Source organism: Lissotriton helveticus, chromosome 1_1 (assembly GCF_964261635.1).
Source record: "Lissotriton helveticus chromosome 1_1, aLisHel1.1, whole genome shotgun sequence".
NCBI classification, from domain to species: Eukaryota; Metazoa; Chordata; class Amphibia; order Caudata; family Salamandridae; genus Lissotriton; species Lissotriton helveticus.
In genome coordinates, this window is record NC_136057.1 from 1,309,538,257 (window position 1) to 1,309,558,066 (window position 19,810).

Below are 19,810 nucleotides of genomic sequence, written 5' to 3' on the forward strand. Positions count from 1 at the left end.
CCACGAACTGTTGGATATGTGGGCTGCTACCACATGCCACCGAACATTCCATTCCCTTCATCCCTTCACCCTTCTCTGTTCATGGGTCCTGCCTTGCCTGGCTAATGCTCCTGCAAGAGAGCTACAAGGACAATGCTACATCCGACGGTCAATCACACAGTTCTACAACGAGTTCTGGCTGAACAGAACTGGACGAACCTCTGCTCCCTTTTGCACTCTGACCTCAAACACTACCTTTCAACTGAACATTCCGGAAAAAGAACGAATCAAAATGCAAGTTTTCAACAACCCAGCTAGACCCACCTTCTCATATCTACGAAAACGGACTGCTGCAACTTTGACTGTGGCCCTATCTGTGGTGAACGTCTCAGGCCTTATTTGCATTGAGGGCCATGGGACGAAAAACGTGGGTCACAGCTCCTGCCCCATCAAAAGGACTCTGAACACTGCCGATCCCCCTTCATTTATTGCATCACCAAATATGTATATTGTCTGCGGCACAAAGGCCTACACCTGGCTCCCAAAAGGCTGGGGGGCACATGCTACATCGCTTTTGTCCTTCCTCCAACATATGTGGCACCAGCAGCCTATCACAGACAGAAACGATCAAAGGACACAGAGCAAGCAGACTCCACATAATCACAGTTCCTCGATGCTGCAAAAGGACTCATCCCTTTCTGGGGTCCGATGTCAAACAGTCGAGTCATCTGACCCAAGCAGTTGAAACAGCTTTGAACATCACGGCTGGCATCCTCGTTAACAACACAGCTGAGCTGCAGGCGGTCCGCCTTGTGGCTTTGCAAAACCGCCTTGTACTCGACCTGGTACTGGCGGATCGTGGAGGAGCATGCCGCATCATCGGTGCCAGCTGTTGCACCTTCGTCCCAGACTATTCCCCTTCTGTCTACAACGCAATAGAACACCTTCATAAACTATCGTCGGAGATCCACCAGGAACAAGAAGGCTGGACACTTGGAGGCTGGTTTTGGAACATTTTGAAAGACTGGGGTTGGAAACTGTTGATAATAATATTGGTGCCAGTTTTTGTAATATGTGGGTGCTGCCTGGGGATACAATGCATACCGCCCTTGTGCTCTCTTTTTGTGAATTCGATATGCTCTAAGACTTTGGACACAACATTTGAAAATATGAAAGCATTGTACAATGGAGAAATACACGACATTATGAACATTAACATAGATTAACAAGATGTCGTGGTATGTTCAAAGGAAGGACTGTTAAATATTAGATTACGATGTGAACATTACCGGCGCCATCTTGTCCCACTTAGGCCTTTGCGAGCGCGTAAGCGGCAGCCATTTTAGATACTGTGGCCAGTTTTGTTACATTGCCAATCGCCTGCACGTCTCCCCGACCCCGCGATCATCCCCCATGTGCTGGCAGCCCCCAAGCACACATGCTAGAGTCATAAAGCATCCTCAGCACGACCCTGCCCCGGAGCCACTTCCCGTGCCGAGCCCACATACCCTTTCATCCCTCGCGCACGAACAGGCCCTTTGATAATCTCCTCCCCTGCACCTGGCTGTTCGATCCAATCCCAGGCCATAACCTACCCCTGCGGATACAGTTTTATTGCCCCGTACAATAGGATTCCGCCTCTCATCAAAGGAGCCGGAATTAATCAATGCTCCAACCCCATGAGATCCGACCGATTGCGCGTATTTCAGCTCCTGCCGAAATGCCCAGCTGCGCGATAGCAATCACCTACTGAGACCGGGGGTGGGATACAGTACTGTTGATATGTGTGGGAACGGGCCTGAAGCGGGGATTCCAAAGATGGTTTACAATGCATCAAAGAACTGTCAGGAATGTGTTACACTGTAATAAAGACATAAACCTGTGTATAAAGAGCCAGGCCACAGAGATGCAGTTAGAGCACCTCGAAACGCCACCCTGCTTGTCTGACCTGACGTGCTTTCCTTCGAAGAATAAATCCGTTTCCTGCTTTCCAATACCCAGCGCCCGCCTCTTTATTTTGATAATCACAATTGAACAAGAGGCGACAAACGCAAAGCAGTGCTTGAGGATATCTGGGGAAAATTTGCTTCGTTCTCACAGGAGGGTTGGCTACAATGGGCAAGTGACTCAGGGAAACTGAGAGGAGCGGAAACATGATTGGGAAGGGCAAGTGGCATGAAATAAATAATCATGAGCTGATAGAGATAGCGGCTGCTGGGTTGCAATTTTAAAATAGTTCCTCTCACTTTACATGGTATGCATTCAACTGGAGGCAGAAGAATAAACCCATGAGCACGAGGCGAGAGATAAATACTCCACAGGGGTGACCTAAGATGTGACTGTCAAAATCTAAGCCAATGGCTGAAATAGTCTAGCACAAAAAAGCCAATGACTGTAGGGGCAGACTCAAAGTCTACCATAAGTATATTAGAAACAGGGATCCCATTTGACCTCTTTGCTGCCAAAACCAAGACCTAACACAGCTTCTATAGACAAAGGAGATTAATTGACTGTGGCAAGATTGGCATCCATTTGAACCTAAAAGAGCTTTTATGAATGGATGAGAGTCAATTGACCATGGCGAGACGGATACCTATTTGGAGACCCAAATTCATCACTGTCATAACAGAGGGGGAGGGAACCATTTCAGGAATCTCAGGGAAGTCACTGGTTAATGGGCCAAGATTACATCACTCAGAGTCATCACCGTCAACAAAACTGTATTCAATTCTTTCAAATAAAACCATAAAAGTCATACAAACATCAATAAAACTCCACCTATATACAGAGTATTCCGACAAGGTGACCATAATGAAGTGATTACAGTAAGATAATAAACAAGAAAGAACGAAAAAGCACATACTGACACAATTAATCACAGCCTTGGACGCATCTGTATCTACCTTGTTATGTGGGCCCCTAGGGTAAGGGACTGGATATGTAGTAAAGGGATTGATTCGTTGGATTAGTTGGGATAGGAGAAGTGGTGGCAGCCGAGACGCAGCAGTGTGTTAGTGCAAGGGGGGGGGGTGGTTTGAGATGTTTACGTTATATTGTATTTAATAATTGTGATGATAATAATGTATAAACTAACTGTCAAAGACAATGATCTGCAATGTTTGATGTAGCAGATGTTTCATGGGTCAAGGAACACTGCACTGTACATGACTTTTGACATAATAAAATAAAAAATAAACATTTTAAAAAATCACAGCTTGCTCTTCAGCCTGATGGCAGCCCTTAAAAAACCAGAGAGTATACAAAATAGTTTAGTTAGATAAAAGTTGCAAAAAGATGAAAGCAGGTCGCACCCTCCTAAAACCAGCCTTTTTAAGAATGGGAATAATAAAATGCCTTTTAGGGACCTTGTAAAAACGGATGTACGTTGTTACAAAGCATGTTGTAACAACGCATGCCTTTACCACGCAAGTCTTACAACGCAAGTCGTTACAACGACTTGCGTTGGAGGATGTGGATTTAGGAGTCTTATAATTTTATATTCCAACACCAGTCCCCGTAACAGTAGGGAAGGTGTTGGAATATAAAATTGCAAGATTCCTTATCCCACAGCGCCATCCAGCGTAAGTCGTAGTAACGACTTGCGTTGTAATAGCTGCGGGGTAAAGGCACTGCGGTGTAAAAACCGCGTCGTAAACGATATTCCCCTGTAAAAATGGCAAAACATTAAAAAGTGCATCATATCCTGTGGAGACTGATTGTGGCAGCCACAGGGCATAAGGCACTGGCCTCTATGGGCACCTCTAGGCTGTACCAACCGGTAATGGAAAAGATTGAATCTAAATCTGGTTAATTAAAAGCGATAATGATTACTTTTGATCCCCAAAAGTTATAGTTCAATGGTTTGTACAGTTTTTGATCCAATGTACATACGCACACTTGGCTTCCTCAGCTCTGCTGCTTCTCTATCGCAGCAGCGACTACTAAAAAAAACATTCCTTTGCCCAGGTAAGATCCTTCTTACATATGCCATCTGGGTTGTCAAATAAGTTCTTCCTACTCAAGCTATGAAGGTCATCTTTTACATACTTTAGCCAACGTATGAGATTAACATTGTAGAGGGACAGACAGTCCCTTAAAATATCCTTACCAAGAAAATCTTCATTCATGGCCCAAATCTTTAACCACAATGCTAGTAGGCGGAATTCCGGTTCGTCAGACAGAAAGGCCAACCCCAACTCTTGGTGCACCGTATACGATGGAGCACTTTGGGGTAAAGAAAGTACCCCTCCCAGGAAAGTATTTTCTTTCACATTGCAGGGCCTCCTGCCCGGCATAACCCCAGATCTCACTCCCGTAGCTAGCCTTTGCAATGCACTTGGCTCTGTAAATCTTCAGTAGAGCCCCTATGGGTTTCGCCCCCACTCTGGAGGCAACATTTAAAACAGCTGAGGTCGCACTGACCAGGTCCCCCTTCTTCCTAGTAATCAGGGGGGGACCAACTGGGATCGTCAGAGTTCCTATCTTAAAAGCAAAGTGCTGGGGTATACAAGGGCCCACCTGCATTACAAATTATTTACCGTGATTGACCAACAGATCCAAATCTCCCATGTAGTGGACAAAGGAATTTAACCAAATCTGTAACCCCCTAGCAGTCCTCACCATGAGGACAGCATCATCTGCATATAGGAGGACCGGTAAACAATGCTTTCCCACTTCTGGACAATCATCTTGTACCTCCAAGAGGACCTCCCCTAGGGAGTTGACATATAAATTAAAAAGAAATTGAGTCAAAATGCACCCTTGGCTCACCCCTCTCATAATATCAAACTTCCTGGTTACCTTATGGTCTTTTGAATAGCAAACAACTGCTTTAGTATCTCTGTAGAGGTCCCTTAAAAAAGGATGATATCCCCGTTGATACCCATAGAGGACATCAACTGCCAAAGCTTCGATCTGTTTACCTGATCGAAAGCTGAGGATAGATCCATAAACGCTGGGTGGATCAAACCAGTGTGCACCAAGGTTAAACTAAATTTAAGGTTAAACATTGTTCCATAGTGGAGCGCCGGGGACGAAAACCGCATTGTACCTCAGATACAATATTATTCTCATCTCCCAGGTTACCAAACGGTCTAAAACCATACAGGCCACTACCTTCACCACAGAATCCAAAAGAGAGAAAGGTCTGTAGCAAAGGGTGCTATCCCGATCGCCTTTTTTGAACACAAGAACAATGGTTGATGAAGCCCAAGAATCAGGGCAGCCAGCCTGGACTGAGGTGTTAATGACTGCTGTCAATGCAGGCACCCACATTTCCACTTTTGTAATATATAGATGTGGAGGAATACCATTGGGTCCCGGGGCCTTCTTTTTTGACAGTCCCAAGACACCAGCTCTGACCTCCTGGACTGCAAAGACAAGTTCAGATGTAACTTCTTCCCGGTCATGCCCTTCTACCGGCATAGGGTCATTTTGTAAGATGCCCTCAAAATGTTTTATCCAATCTTCCTCTACGATATGGGTGTCCATTGAGTTGCCCATTTCTCCAGTTATAAATGGGTTATTGATGATGCTCCAAAATTCTGAGGAATTACTCAAGGTGCTAGCCTCCACTAATTCCTACCAGGACTCCTCCTTCAGGAAAGACTTTCGCTTTGCTAAGGCAGTCTTGTATACTCTCCAGAGGTGCTTTACAGCACTCAGGTCATTAGACTTTACTCCAAGGGCCTGCGTTAGATTCCTGGAGGCTCTAGAGCATTCAGAATGAAACCATCTTGGTCCAGAAATAAGGCAACACCCGCCTGAGGCCTGTAATAACTTCTCTATACTGTTAGAAATACATCCAAAGGCATCCAAGATGCCAGTTAGAGACGTCTCGCTGTCAAGAAAAGGGGCAAACTCCCTATAACACTGAGTAGAAGAGATTCAAGAAGCTGCTCTTGGACAATTGGACTCCACTTTAGTCTCCTCCCACCATCTACTGCTGTGAGAGGCACCACTGAAGCCTGCTTGATAGGTTTATTAACTCTGGGCCATTCTTTTATACCACAAACACGGTTATGATTACTAAAAACACTCATCGTAACTGAGAAAGCCTTGCTCATGGAAAAAGGGGGCAGAGACGAAGATAAAATCAATAAAGGAATCACACCCTCTCCCAATGAATGTAGGGGCAATATCAGTTTTATGCGGGGCAGTGTGTTCATTGCCGAGGTTAGATCAAATTAATTCAATAAGGTGTTAAGAGCGTTACCCTGGGTGGAGTGTTCCATATGCAGACCTTCGTCCCGCGTACATCCCATGTCTTGCACCCCCCTCCCTGATATCTCCGCACATATGGACGGAAAAATCCCCAGCTAAGAGTAGGTAGCGGTACCTCTGCTCTCTCAGAGTTGAGTTCCGTAGTACAGCCCTCAACCGGGCGATGTTACATTCTTCCCCATGGGCATCTCCCGCATTATAAAAGTTAAAGAGCAGAAGCTTGCTGTTATCGCTTTGGAGCAGCTTTGCTTGTAAAGTGAAGGAGTTATGGATGAAATGGATAGAGCTACCCTTGATTGGTATTGAAACAAAGGTAAGCAAACCCCCCTTTGCTCATCCTGACCTAGATGGGGTAGCTGGCATACAAAAATGCTTGTAACCTTCCAAAAAATACCAATTGTCTACGGGCCAGGCTTCCTGAAGGCACATCACATCAAATTGTTTAACAATGAGTAGGAAAACCAGGATCCTCAATCTTACTCGCTTTCCCTGCAATATTCCGTGATGAAAAGCTACACCCTTTATGCTCGTTGGGTCCCAACTCTAGAGGCCTTCCCTCCCCCTGGTGTGGTAAAATATCTATGGCCGAAGGGCCAGTGCACCGTCAATCACATCCATCTAGTGAGTTCAGTGGCATAAACCTATTTACCAGGGTTACTCCTGTGGTTGCCACTAAATGATTCCAGGTGGCCACGTCTTAGGGCTGCCCCTGTGGATAGCTAGAAAAGGAAGAGTGAGGACTCCTTGGCCTATAAAAATATTCCAGCGGGAGTGCCGCAATAGACAAATTACACCTCCTATAGTTGGATTGCTATATTTAGGACACGATTAACCATAAATGAGTTGTTGAAATTAATAATGACACAATCCCCATCCCAAGTTTTCTTGGTGCTGCCCAACCATGATGTCCGGCGCACCATGAGTATTTGGTTTTCCACCCCTAAACGCGGTGCAATATTGAGGTTCAGCCATTGCTCCACCTTATTTTTAAATTGTCAAAGTTTTCCTTAATTTCTGAATCGTAACGGGGCACATTGGCTAAAACCACAACTAGCAGGGTAGACTCTGGTGGCAGGTGAACAGGACACAAACTCTGCACAGGATTGCTAAATTCCCTTGTAGTCAACCCTACCTGCCCAACAACAAGAAGGCTCTTGGAACTACCCGTTCCTTGTCCCCGAATTTGATGAGGTCCAGGGATCAGTTCGTCCCTTCCATTCCCGCTATCCTGTTGGGCCTCGCGGATAGTCCTGTTCGTGAATAAGTCCATTGGGGCGTCGCATGCATCACATACTTTAGTCGCTGAGTGGCTTATCTGGTCCATAGAGGCCTCCTTCGTGGATGTATGTGCTGGCCCCATACCATTAATACTTGACCTATTATCCATGTTGCTTGAAGGAGGTGGTCTAGTAAGAGGAAGTGCACTATTCTTATGCAATGTAGCAGTTAACTCAGTGATTTTTACTTCAAGTGAGGATAAACAAAGCAGGATTGGATCTAATTTGCTATCCAAGGCTGATAGCAAGGTTAATTTAAGTGAATTGGATTGTGTGGGGTCCATGACAGACACTGCTTGTGGTGCTATTAAGGCCGACTGTAGGCCAGTACTTTTCCTGTACTTGGCGGGCCCCCCCTATCGAGGGGCGTTTCCTTTTTGCTCCTCCTAATTCCTTCCCCACTCCATGAGTTAGACCAGGAATTGCCTTGGGCAACGGTGGCTGGATTGTGATCTGTACAGGGGATGTGGTCGTACAAAAGGAGAGCACAGTGACCACAGCCTGGTCGTGTGCTATGACGGCACATGCATCTTGGGCTGATGTTAAGGAGCCTACTCGTGGATCAGAGGAACCCTGTGAGGAAGGGAGAATGGGTGATCGAGACAGACGACGGGTAGCCAGTTCAATCTCCTTGTCCACAACCCCTACCGCTCGCTGTAAAAAGGCATCTATCGTCCACATAGTACTCAAGGGTTCTTTTGAGGTGCCACCGTCGCCAGTCTATGTTTTCCCAAAACAAGCGCTGTCAGGTCAATGGAATAAATGACTAACCAATCTCAGCAAGTGCCCACTGGGTACCTCTCCAATACGAAATAGGCTGGCATGCGGGAAATTAACAACAAGCGTTCACCAATTAGCAGGAAAGAAGGCTCTTACCTGCACATCACCTGAGTGTGTGTCCAAAAGAAACCAAGTAAGAGTCCCAACATTCACCGCCGTTCTCTACGTGCCACACTCCGCCACTAGGACCCAAAGAAACTCTGACGAGAGTGATGCCTGGAGGGCAGAATCGCAGAGACCAGAAAGCCAAGAGGGAAGGCCCAACCCAACCTCGTTCCGGGCTCCGACAGGTGTGGATCGGCCCGCCCTTGGCCCGGACTTTGCCCTGGCGCGGTCCGGGCGTGTCCCATGCCTCGGGAGACGTGAGGCATTTTTGTGCGTGGCTGAAAGCGGTACTGGCTGGGAGTTGCAGTCCTCCTCCTTCCTCTCAGCCCCAAGGTGAAGGTCAAAGTGGCTACCCTGCCACGGAAGACGCAAGACGCTTTTGTGCCCGGCTGAAAGCAATGCTGGCCGGGAGTTGCAGTCCTCCTCCTTCCTCCCAACCCCAAGGCAAAGGTCAAAGCAGCTAAGGTATTTCGGGGCAGATTTACAATAACTGGCGCATCCTTGCATATCAGCAGGGATGTGCCAGTTATTGTGCGTCACGGCTCCGCCAACATGGATGCGCCGCATTTAAAATGCGGCGCACCAAAGGCCAAAAATGGACAGATGCGTGATGCTAAAGTCGGCGTATTGCTGGAGTTGCGTCGGAAGCGTGACGCAGCTCCAGCAAGGCTCGGGGTGCCCTATCCTTCAAATGCTGCGCCAATCCTTACGCCTGCTTCAAGCAGGCGCAGGGTTTTGATGCAGGATGGCCTTAAAAGTGACTGAGTGAAATCTTATAGATTTCACTCAGCCACTTTTAGGAGGCATTCCTGCGCCGGAACGCCCCCCCCCTGCGCCGGAACGCCTACATGTGGCGCAGGGCTTTACAACGTGATGCATCTCCCAGATGTGTCACGTTGTAATTACCCCGCAGCATGGCGCTGGCTTAGCGCCGCCGCTGCATCACAAAAGTGACGCAACGGCGGTGTAAAAGCGGCACAAGGGGCTTGTAAATCTGCCCCTACTTGTCTGCTGGCGCTAGAAGGGGCGCGGGATAGCTGAGTTATATAGAACTTTAAACACACCTGCAAAGCCAGCAGGGAGAAAGGAGGCGGGGGCCAGTGTGCTCAGCATGCAGGGTTGGCTTGTATTCTTCGGGGTTCACAGGGCCCGGCTACAATGGTCTCTTAATTTGCTCGTTCTTTACGGGGTTGGGCTACCCTGCCTGGGTCACCGGCTCAGGGGAAATGTCAGTGAGCTCTGAATCCGACTTTTCATTGTGGATTGGGGGGGGGGGGGTGTCAGGGTTTGAATCTATTAGTTCAATGTTGCAGGAAGTGGACAATGTCCGGGGTCACGGGGGCAAGGTTTGCAGCGATCTCTGTAGCTCTTACCTTCCAGGCTGCTCTGCCCTTGGTGGCCCCTGCGGCTCCTCTACTCTTCTACCCCGGGTGGAACGCTAAGTCCAGGGCCCAGCTCACTGGCGTAACGAAAGGTGAGGGGACCTCCCTGCACGGTACTTAGAGGGGCCCCCTCCAGGCTCAATCAGGAGCTCTCCGGCCACAGTGCAGTGCCAAGGGGGCCCCTTGGAGCTAGAGGCCACCCCCGCACCGCATGGGCCTATGTTACGCCCCTGGCCCAGCTCTGCGGAACCCTTGTCCCCCCGGTCTTCCGGCATTGGAACGATCAGCTCCGTGGCGTTCAGCAGATGGAAGGTTCGGACCCTCCCAGAGAACCCTCCGATCTCCTAGACTCGGTGGGCGGATACAGAGTCATTTACCACTGTTGCCCTGGTGCTAAATCTTACTATTAGACTCAATACATGAGCACCAGGTACACCCCTTTAGCAGTCCAAGGCTTACTCAGGGAGGCAGTGTGGGATGAGATACTCAGAATTCAATAAACCAACTAACACCAGTCAATTTCGGAATGTCAATCACTGCTAAAATATATTTAACTTAAATCATGCAACATAATACTTTACATAAATGGTTCAGAAGCAATAAATCAAAAGGGGAGGGGTAATATTACTTTTCAGCAATTAATGTGGGACGGAGTCTCAGCTTGTCCCATGAAACAGTGTCCTATGATACTTTCATTACACGATCTCCCTTTCAGGGGGACATGGACAAGGAAGTGGAGGAGAGAGGCGTTAGCCTTCCTGGCTTAACACCTCTCTCCTCTACTTCTGAAACATAAGGCTGCACCATATTTACAAGAATGTGGTGCAGCTTTGCGTTTCCCCTGCGATGGTGCTTAGTTTAGCAACTTAGCGCCAACGCAGGGTTTCTGCGTGCAGGGGTGGATTGTTTATGTGTAGGAAGGTGTCCCTTCCTGCACTAAACAATCCTAGAAATGCCATCCTGTCACTTTCATGCATGCTGCTTCAAGCAGCACACACAAAAGTGACAAAATGGATATTAAAAAAAAGTTTATGTGCAGGAAGGGACACCTTACTACACATAAACAAAAAATCGCATTTTGCTTTTTCCATGTGTGCTGCACAAGGCAGCACACATGGAAAAAGCCAAAACAAGAGAAATAATGCATTTCTCACCTTGTATCCCCATCTTAAGACCAGTGTTAATTTGGTCTTAATTTTGGTGCTGCCTCCTATGTATGCCAACCTTTTACATAGGGGGCAGAGTCAAAATGAATGGGTGTGGCGGTGGAACGCCCACTGCAACACCCACTGCCCACCCCTTTCACGCTAAATATAGCGTGAAAAGGGGCCTTATGTACAAGGCAGCGTTAAGCCACATTAAGTCGCTTAACGCTGCCTTGTACATAAGGCACAACCCCTATCGCCACCACAACGTCCATATAGGTGTCGTTGGGGGGGTCATAGGGGCTTGTACATATGATCCTTAGTCTCTTGAGCTCACTTTGTTAGTTCATATGGGGCTTTGAACTCCTGGAATGGCGATCGGACATATCAGGGGTCTGTTTCAGCTATCACCCTGTTTGAAGTGATACGGATTTCGATCCCCTCGTTTGGGCTCCTACGTGGTGCACAGTACCTGTTCATTGTTGAGTTGCTCATGGTGGTGATGAAGATGGTGGCACTGGATGCTCCTGCCTAGGTCAGGTCCTCGGTGGGACCATGCTCCTTAAAAGCCCCCAGTATTTAGTGAGCAGGGAGCTCACCCAAACCTGACTAGCTCATATGTAATTTGCACTCATAGCATCGGCGCAGGGTGTAAGTGAGCGTTGGCTGCTCCATTGCCAGTCAAAGATGTGGTTTGGGGGGCTGGGGGCTGCACATCCATTTGTGAATTTTGCAGCTATGGAATCTTCCTCTGGCCCAGACACAAAACCTACCACCCACACCGCTTGTGAGCAGTTGGTTTTTGACCCTCCGTTAACGCAGCTCTTTTCTGGCACTTCGGCGGTCCAATGTCTTCCATCACCAAGAGGCTCTGTAGCACACATATTTTGCAGGGTAACTCGGAGTTCCCAGTATCTTCCCTAGTAAATGTCATCAATAGCAGTACATGTTCCTGCTGTACAGTGTCAGCCCCTCAGGCACTTCCAGTTCTCACCCTCACCCAGCTGTGCAATCCTTCACCAGTACTCTGCAGATGTCTTCAGCTCATCCCTGTCTTAGCTCCTGCACTGCCCACTTTTTTTGAGCAGCTTCTCCTTCGTGCAAGCACAACTCCAATGTCCCTCTTGAGCAGTTGGTCAGCTGTCTCCTTTGAAGCAGAGTTCTGTCAGCCCTTCCTGGCTTTTTGAAGCAAACATCTCTGGTTTCAGGTTCCAAACCTGGCAAAGGACATTGGCGGTGTAGACCCTAGTCCTGGAGCACAAAGAGTTTGTCATCGCCAATGGTGTGGAAACCCTGCTGTCCAGTGGAGCAATCATGACACAGTGGCTGGATGTTTATGTCCCATCTTTATACTGAAGTTGCAAACAGTAGTTCTGTAAGCCAAGAGTCACTTCTGAGACCGGTTCTGTACAGTTCTACTCTTTTGCTTATTTACAGAGCATGGTCCAGAGGAGCTCTTTATCACTGAGGGTGAGGAGGAAACTGCTTTAGAGCTAGGAGTTTCCAAGCAGGAGAAACCCCATAAATTGAATAAAAGCAACCCCACTTAAGTGCATTTTAGCCTGTGGGTGAAAGATTTCCTGAGAGCAATGGGCCCAATTAAGAGGAGGGGAAACTAACTAGCTTCAAAAGGGCCATTGGTCTCCTTTCCTTAACTCTCCTCCAGCTGACCCACCACAAAGGATCCCTGAAGTGTTCTGGGCGAGTACTGTATTTCTCATCTGCTGTCTGGGCCCTCTCTAACCTCCAATTTAGTGACCACTTAAATAGAGCTAATACAAAATGGATCCTAGCGTGGCATCATCCACCAGTGCCACACATGCTGCATAAATGCATCCTCTACACACACAAAATTGTACACTCTTGTGACATTCGTGGCCCACATGGATATGTGAAGGACTCAGTTGCAGGGAACTGACAGACACTATGAAGTGTGTTGCTAACATCGCTGTAAGTCCTCAACAGCCCAGTGAGCTGACGATAGTCATGCTCAGTAAGGAGGCTGTACATAATGTGCTCCCACAGACCATATAGCCAAGTTCTGCTCCTCAATCCATGTAATAAATGTACATCTAGCCCACACACAATTATCATGTGCACTGAGGCAGGGGTCAAAGAAGCTATAGCTTACCATGGTGAATTCAAGACAGTGGTGAACGCTCTTCAGAACAGTGCAGGGACCGTTTCTTTGTCCTGCCGTGGGTGTAGGGCAAAAACTTATAGAGCTATGCCACCATGTACATTTCCAGCTGTGCGAATAAACAGGGTCGTAAAGATTTCAGTCTTTGATGAATGATGGAAAACACCAGGTAAAAAGGTATTTAACAGCTCGTCATGAGCACACGAGCACTGTGCTGCATGATGAGCTGAGCTCGTCATGAGCACCGGGGCGCTGCGCGCGCCCCCCTCCCCCCAGCACAGTGGGGGGAATGTGTCCAGCAAGGAAGGGGTTAACTTAACAGTTCATATAGCACCATTCCCTGAGCTGAATATGTGACGTTACAACGCAATCATTTGGATCGCGGTACGTTACATCGCGGTCTCTTAAGCTTCCAGCCAGCTCCTGACAAAGGACAATAGGGGAGCCCGCAGAAGCCAGGTCTGGCTTCATGTTAGGGAGGTACTAGTCAGTCATCAAAATGGAGTAAGCTACCATCAAGCCAGCTCAGAGGCAGAGCTGCTAAACCAGTAAAAATAATTCCTTCCAGTTTTGTTTGGTCTCATGTGTGACTCAGCTGTGCAGGAATCAACTCTATATTTCCTAGTTGGGAAATAGGTTGTCCCCTTGAGTTATATATTTCCACAATTTCAGATAAGAAAGTAGTGTTGGAGTCCATTAGCAGTCATATTCAGTGTGATTTTTTTTTTAATTGATGTAATCATCAATATTTATTCAAGGTCATCGCCATATTTGGAAAGTCCTCAAAAAGTATTCCTAACTACTGATGAATAACCCATCTATTTGTAATGAAATCATGGAATACCCTAAACAAATGCTTTGTAAATCAGAATTTGTGGACAGAAGACAAACAACAACTTCCTTTTTGTCAAAACCGTGTGGATTCTACTCATGCTCCAACTGTGAAGCCTGTAAATTTGGACTGAATAAAGATACATTTTTCTCTCCATCATCAGAGATTACGTTACAGATCGAGGAATGGACCAACTGCAACATCAGCTATGTTATCTACATTATAATATGCCCATGTAAGAAAATCTATGTCGGGAGCACTATCAGGCCTTTACGAACCAGAATCTTGGAACATTCTCGTAACATCAATAAACCAGAGGTTGGTCCTTTGTTAACAGAACATTGCCATCTGTGTCAGTCCAACCAAAGAATGAACTGGAACAATTAAAAATACATCTCGGCGGGAGGAGGTGGAGAATGGGCGGGGAGTGTTAGCAAAGAATTCGCCATAAGGAGAAGAGAAAGCAAAATTATACTAAGACTGGGCACCACAAAAAATGGATTGAATATGAATGCAGAAATGCACTATTGGTTATAATAAACCATGCACCTATTGTCTATTAATTCAGTCTGGAGAACCAAATGTTCATCACTTCCTACCATGTCTTTCACTTCCGAGCATATTCTTTTCTCTCTCTCTTTCTTTCGCTTTTATTAGTTCATTGTGCATCACAAGTGGTTGGCCTATCCACTGCCCTGTCTTCAGGTTATAATCATGCCACACCCAAAGATTTTAGTATCGAGAACCTTTTCTGCAGATGTTACTTGTTTATTTTGAAAAAGAAATTATACTTCAACAGCAGTCCTTTTTGGCTAACTTTGCAGGGAGCCCCATAATAGTTATTCTGTTAGTTTTGGAATTGCATTTCTTATCCACTCTGAGGTGGCTGATCTGCTGTGGTACAAGATGGCCACCATTTTGTAATATCATTAAGTCTTGACCTGAGTATTGAATTCCATCAACTCACCTGTGACTTAGCAGTTAAACATACTATCTTAATTAATCTTCCTATCTATGTATTCCTTGAGACTGGTTAACTATGCTTGTCAATACTAATCCAAGTCAACATTAGTTTATATGAACAAATTATTGGAATATCCTTTGTTGACAGATGTTTAATTTAATTTAAATAATGTTTCTTTTTTATGTTTTTTCTTCTTTTGTCTTCATCTTATATGTCTATTCTCCATTGGATATTATCTGAAATGCATTTTATGTTGGGAATGATGAATGTCTGATTATTTATGAATGTTCTGTATCATATTTTTGTTTATCACTTTATGGGATATATAAACAGCCTTGAAAAAGCCCCAGACGTGGCGGCCATAAGGGGCGAAACATGCATTGGCTGTAAATCACATGTAGCACCATGCAGAAATATTGATGATTATGTGAATGATAAAATATATTTTCAAATATGATGACTTGTGGACTCCAATACTCCTTCCTTATCTGAAATTCTGGAAATACATGACACAAGAGAACAACCTATTGTCTAACTATTCAATCATTACGGCAGTGTGGATTTATGGGGTTTTATCCACTTAATAGGTTGACCCACTTTGAACATACAAATTGAGCCCTGTCAAAGTTGGTGTTGACAGCCTAGGCCCCAAGGTAGGGGCAGAGATGTAGAGGGCAGAAGTTACTGCAAGGATGCCACACCCACTCCTATGAACACACATTGATGGGAAGCTTTGGTTTGTGCACCAGACACTGCTTCCTTTCACAAGGGAATCATTTTCACACCACTTATACATCCCACAAAGTAACATCTTCACACGTTCTACACACAAGCAGAGGAAAGCGTTGGACCACAGTGGTAGGTGGGCTGAACAGGTTATATCTGAATAAGATTGATGAAAACTAATCCCAGTGGTAAAGGTGGAAAAGCCTGTGCCCGTTAACAATTTCTGGGCGGACACAACCGCCAGTCACCTTATAGCCTCATTAGGGGGGAAACCAGGCCCGCACACAGAGGGAATCACCATCTCCACCCAGGGAGCTTTGGAGGAGGTGCAGACCTAACAACATGGCGGCAGCAGAGTCGCCGGTCTCATTTCACCGTAGGAGCGAGGATGGCTATCTGCCAGCACTGAGAGAGCCCACCTTCCCACCCTGGTATATTCAGATGCATTCAGCAGCAGACTGAGCACAGGGGAAGTTGTAAGAGAGTTTTTCGCTGGGAGCAAGAAGTGCAAGGGCTCTAAGGAGGACATTGTGGCAACAGGAAAAGAGAACATTGCAAACATGAGGGGAGAGGAGTTGGCCTAACGGCTAGGGCGGTCAACTTCAAATCTGGGAAACTGGGTTCGAGTCTCAGCAATGACGCTGAACATCCTGTGATTCTGGGCAAGTCACTTCATCTCCCAGTGCCTTACAAAAAATGATTTTGTCCTCATTTAATGCAACTGGTGCTATTTAAAGTGCTCTGATACCCGATTCGGGTCAAGTTCACGCTATATGAAACTCTGTAAAATAAAAAAATAAAAAATAAACATAGGGGCCGAATGAGGAGAGATGAACTGAAAGGTAGGCTTGGTCCAGGAGCAGGCAGGCCTGGTTAGCAAAAACAAGTATTGTAGCCAGGCAGAAGGGTCAACAGGCTGGGACACAATATCGTAAACAGAAATTCATGAATGCTGAATGTTAGTTAGGAGGGCTGTATTTTATGGGGGGGTTGGAATTGTTCAGGGGAGGTAAATGGGGCTAGTTATTCATTGTTGCATCATTGGTGTTATGTCCATGGGCCGCGCCCTGGCCGTGGATGCAGGCCCACTGATGTCTAATAAACCAGTGAGCAGACAAGAACAGACGCAGGCACGCTGCAGTGAATTAGCAAGAACTAATCCGGTAATGCCCGAGTTCCTTTATTTAAATTGTCACGTCCCTATGTTACAGTCCTGACTATCGGGACCGACGCATGAAGGGGGAGGCACAAAACACCCCTCTCTTGGGTGACCACATGAGCCTGGCTCACCAGGGCCCACGTAACATTCCTCCTCAGCCAACAAAAAAACAAAACTCAAAATAAAACACAAAAAACACAGTAAATGAGAACAATAACTCAAAACACATGTTCACTTTCAGAGGTCTGTTCAGAACATCAAAAAGTTCTTCAAACGAAATGATCTCGCTGGACAATGTCGAAGATGGTACCTGTCTGCCCACCAATGTCAGACACCGTCCTCGTGTTCTCAGGATTCTTCCGGGGCGGGGCGACATGTCTCCCTCAGCCGACCCAAATGATGACTCCTCCAGTGACCAGGTACTTCCCCTTCCGAACGGCAACGGCATCTGGTTTGAAAACTCGGGATTGTCAAAATGTCCGAAAGCTCCTGACTCATCCTCCAACGTCAGTTCTGACGCACTCGAGATCTGAGGACCCACCGGTTGACTGCTGTCAGGAGTTTGGTATGCCTTGAAAAATGACCGAGTTATAGTCGCTCCATCTCTCATCGCAGTAATCCTGGTTCCCTGCACTCTCTGTACTGTGCATCTCTCATCGCAGTAATCCTGGTTCCCTGCACTCTCTGTACTGTGCAGGGTTCAAGTTCAAAGGGCAGTCTAAATTTTCCCCAAGGATATTGATTCCTCACCACCACTATATCTCGTACTTTGAAGTAGCTTTGTCTAGCCCCACGACTCCTGGATACTTGTTCATTTCTCAGCTGGGGCATCTGAAGCGTTTCCACCACCTGCTCTTGCTTGGCTGGCACAACTTCAAGGTGTAGAATATCATCTCCGACTGGGCGGGGCATGCACAAATACATGGGACTAACTCGAGTGGTGGTGTGAGGGATACTCCCGTAGGAACACATAAAGAGCACAGTCCACCACCTGCACTTTTGCCAACGCAATCCTGATGGTCTTGTTAAGAGTGCACATTAAGGGGTCGATTCCGATTCGGGAAAAAAACAGTCCGTACGATTTGTATCCGGAGCCCTCTCCGTACGAATCGTACCCGTCCGTCTGAGTCGCGAAGTACGATCCGTATTCCGTGAATCCGTCCGAATTGTCGAGATCCGTATGTATTGCAAGGCTGAAACCGTGAACCGTACGATTCGTACACATACCATACGACTCGTACACATGCCGTACGACCCGACGAGTACGATCCGGACCAGGGTATGAGGACGTGATTCGTACGGTCCACGTCAGGTAAGGGCGAGTCGTACGGAAAAGCACACAAGCACATACACACCGTACGGTCCGTACCCCCCATGATCGCAGGGGTAGGCACCGTACCCCTGCGATCATGGGGTGTATGAGCCGTACCCCCATTGTACGATCGGTGTACGAGCCATACCCCCATTGTACGATCGGTGTACGAGCCGTACCCCCATTGTACGATCGGTGTACGAGCCATACCCCCATTGTACGAACGGTGTACGAGCCGTACCCCCATTGTACCATCGGTGTACGGGCCGTACCCTCATTGTACGATGGGTGTACGAGCTGTACCCCATGTACGATGGGTGTACGAGCCGTACCCCATGTACGATGAGGGTATGGCTCGTACACCCATCGTACATGGGGTACGGCTCGTACACCCATCGTACAATGGGGGTACGGCTCGTACACCGATGCGTATGGTGCGTACCCCAGTGATCATGGGGGGTACGCACCGTACCCGGGGGGGCCATTCCGTACCTGTTTCGACGCGAACTCTGCTTTTACGGCTGTTTTCAGCTCCCGTAGAAAAAGGGTAGTACGGTGCGTACCCGACACGTATCGTACTTGCTGGGTCGTAAAAACCAGCCGCGAACCGTACAGATGTCTCGTACAGCGGGTTCCGAGGGAGAATCGTACGGAGATTAGAGTCGTACGGTGTCTTGTACGACTTGTACGGAGTACGGCTCCTGGTACGAATCGTACTTCGTCGTACGTATGGGGGACGTTGCAGGGTACGATTCGTATGGGAAAAACGCTTTGAACGGCTATTCGGAGCGGTTTTCCCCGAATCGGAATCGACCCCCAAGCGCTCCGCCTCTCCGTTGGCTTGAGGCCATAGGGGTGTGCCCATTCGGTGATGGATGCCCCAGGATCGTAAATATTCTGCAAATTCTTGGCTTGAGAAAGGAGGACCATTGTCGGTGCTCAGTTCTTTAAACAATCATGAGTGGCCAGGATTTTCTCGAAATGAGGAACGGTCTGGCTGGCATCTGATCACAATTAATAAAACAGAAACCTCACATGCCTTTGGTAAAACAAGTAACTCTATCTTTACATGCTAAAATGCATATAGTCATCTCACAAAAATGAAAATGAAAATATAGCAAGCACTGAGAGAGGTGATGATTTTGGGGTCCTCCCTAACCTAGGGAGAGAACCAAGCAGATGCCTTGAACACAAAAAGCACATAATGCTGAACGATTCGGTGGTGGTCCCATCCTTCTAGGACCACCCCAAGCACAGTTATGGACAAAAATACAATCCCAACCAAAGGCCCTGCAAAGCATTATGGGACGAGATTCTAGAGTGCAGTGAATATTATGTCTAGAGAGGTAGTCCGCAGGGTTTTGAGTTCCTGGACGGAACACCACTGTGAAGTGATAGTCTTGCAGTTGAACAATCCATTTTTCAATTTGAGGTGGGGACTTAGATGATGACCCCATGAACAACATAATGAGAGGTTTGTGATCAGTATGTACAGTAAAAGGCTGTCCATAAAGGTATAAGTGAAAATGGCAGTAACCCCATTGGATTGCAATGGCCTCTTTTTCAATGTGTGAGTATCTCTGTTCTGCCCCCGTCAGCGCTCGACTGGCGTATGCTACCGGGGCCCATTCCTCGTTGTCCTGCTGTTGAGACAGCACCGCTCCAAGGCCTGTGGGACTAGCATCAATCGACAGCTCAGATTCCTTCGCTGGGTCAAAATAGGCTAGGGTGGTGTCTGCCGAAAGGGCCCGTTTCTTGGCCTGGAACACGTTTTCCTGTTCCGTTCC